This window comes from Sinocyclocheilus rhinocerous, unplaced genomic scaffold, assembly GCF_001515625.1.
Source record: "Sinocyclocheilus rhinocerous isolate Xijiao unplaced genomic scaffold, SAMN03320098_v1.1 scaffold3631, whole genome shotgun sequence".
NCBI classification, from domain to species: domain Eukaryota; kingdom Metazoa; phylum Chordata; class Actinopteri; order Cypriniformes; family Cyprinidae; genus Sinocyclocheilus; species Sinocyclocheilus rhinocerous.
This window is the reverse complement of record NW_015626393.1, coordinates 3,271-5,803: the sequence shown is the minus strand read 5'-3', so window position 1 is coordinate 5,803 and position 2,533 is coordinate 3,271. Positions and strand designations below refer to the sequence as shown.

Sequence of the window (2,533 nt, the reverse complement as noted above, 5' to 3'; positions counted from 1 at the left end):
GTCAAGTCAAGTCAAGTTTATTTGTACAGCACTTTTCACGATACAAATCGTTGAAAGCAACTTTACAGCAAATTAAGTTTCTACAATATTTAGTGGTAGCTTATCAGTGGTGACTGTCAGTTAGTGTACATATGGCAGAAATGTGCGGCAAAATCAATTAAAGACGTAATAAAACAGACGATGAACACTATTAACAGCAATTATTATATGATGCAATCAAACTTATAGCAAAATGTGGTAGTTCTGTATGTTGTTTTATCATATTACTAAATAAGCTTGTTTTTCCTTGTGCAAAAAATGGTTTCTTATTTTTAATTTATGGTGAAAATGACCCAGACGTTTCTTCATGAGATTCAGCAGCATCTGAATAGCTGTGGTTAATAGTGTTGGACTGGCGACGCTGTGTGACTTGTGGTCCTCTTTCATTTCTGCTGCGTTCGGGGAAACACGTCTCTCAGATTCAGAGCATCACGGATGAGTCGCGTAGCTCCATTCGGAGGAAGAACCAGAGCGGCGCTCACGGCTCGGCCGTCAATAACCAGAACGCACGACTAGATGACGATAAACAAGACGAGGTAGTGAATTCAAAGACCCAATCCTAAAACCACCGTCCTGGATGACAGAGCCAGAAGAACTAGATCTATCATTTATGTGTGCATTAGTGTTAGCATCGGCTCTGTAGCTCCTCTCTTCAGAAAACTCTTCCCATCATGCATGTGTCAGTGATGCCATCATATCATGCACGACCCTCTTTCAACACTTGTGACCCCTCGTGAACGTCCCTTTCCTTTCATTCCCTCATGTTTCTCTGCATTTAGTTTTAACTATAAATAAATATATAAATAATTAATAAGCCATTCATTCATTCGTTTGTTTGTTTGTTTCTTTATTTATTTTTCTCCTTTCATTCCAATCATGTTTCTAACTAAATATATAAGTGATAAATAAATACTTTTTTATTTTAATTTATTTATTTGTTTTTATATTTCGTCTCCTTTCTCCTTTTATATTTCTTGTCCTTTTAACTATAAATAAATAAATCATTTATTTTATTTTTTGTTTTTCCTTTCATTCCCTCATGTTTCTCTGCATTTAGTTTTAACTATAAATAAATATATAAATAATTAATAAGCCATTCATTCATTCGTTTGTTTGTTTGTTTCTTTATTTATTTTTCTCCTTTCATTCCAATCATGTTTCTAACTAAATATATAAGTGATAAATAAATACTTTTTTATTTTAATTTATTTATTTGTTTTTATATTTCGTCTCCTTTCTCCTTTTATATTTCTTGTCCTTTTAACTATAAATAAATAAATAAATACTTCATTTATTTTATTTTTAGTTTTTTCTTTCATTCTCTCATGTTTCTCTCCATTTAGTTTTGACTATAAATAAATATATAGATAATAAATAAACACATTATTTATTTTTTGTTTTTTTCCTTTCATTCCCCCATGTTTGTTTATTTATTTGTTTGTTTATTTTAAATTTTTATTTATCTTTTTATTTTTTATTGCCATTACATGTTTGTATGATTGGTTTCTATTGCATGTTGTCAGTCAGCATAACACAGACTAATACAGTTGCATGTGTGCAGTTTGCATAGTAGACAAACTAAAACATTAATCTGACATGCTCTGCATGAATATAGAATTATTTGCATTGATATAGCATTTAATATAGCTCCATAACAGTTGTTTACATAATTTAAGAAGCAGTTTGTAGATACACAGAAAATTAAAATAAGTAAATATTATTTAATACTGTTTTTCATGAGTTGAATGTGTGATTGTGATAATTGCACAGGCTCAGCTGATCCACGACAGAAACACGGCGTCTCATGCAGCTCTAAACGACAAGACGGACGCCACGCCGGAGCGGGTCCACATGACCTGGACCAAAGACAAGTTCTGCACCGAACGCAACCGCAACCGAGAGCCCAGCGCAAACATGGTGGTGCGGGATCTGTTCAGCATGAAACCGTAAGTCACCTGAATACACACTCACACACTGACTGCAGCGTTTGGTGCTTCGTGGGTTTAATACTGGGATGTAAAGAGTGTTCAGACACGAGCCCAGAGGCTGCTGGGTATTTCAGGACACAGTCTGCATCTGATCTGCATGACCACAGTGTGTCTGTCATCCTGTATAACGGTCACGCGTCCACCATGTGTCTGTGTGTGTCTCCAGTCATATACATCTGCCCATTAGATTTACTGACATGTTTTTGGTCTTCATATAATATTAACAGTAATATTCCTCTCAGTGATGATACTGATAGGTTTAATGATTTAATAGGTGAATCTCACAAAAACATGTAGATCATGATTTAGTTAAAAAGATAAATTTATATTTATTTATTTAGCATAGGACCATTAGGATATTTTGCATTTTGGCATTATTTTCAAAACATTTCAGCACATTTCCCTAACTTTTCATTACCTTAGCATTTGTTTTGTAATTCTCATGATGTGAATGACAAAACAAGGTGATTTTTCATTTTTGTAAATTTGTGACAAAGATTTTTAAA

General features: G+C 33.5%; 1 pseudogene; it reads left to right on the top strand.

Annotated features, from left to right (window-relative positions):
• LOC107714070 (solute carrier family 12 member 7-like) overlaps window positions 1-2,370 on the top strand; it is an 18,563-nt pseudogene extending 16,193 nt beyond the window's left edge.
• Window positions 2,371-2,533: the final 163 nt, after the last annotated feature.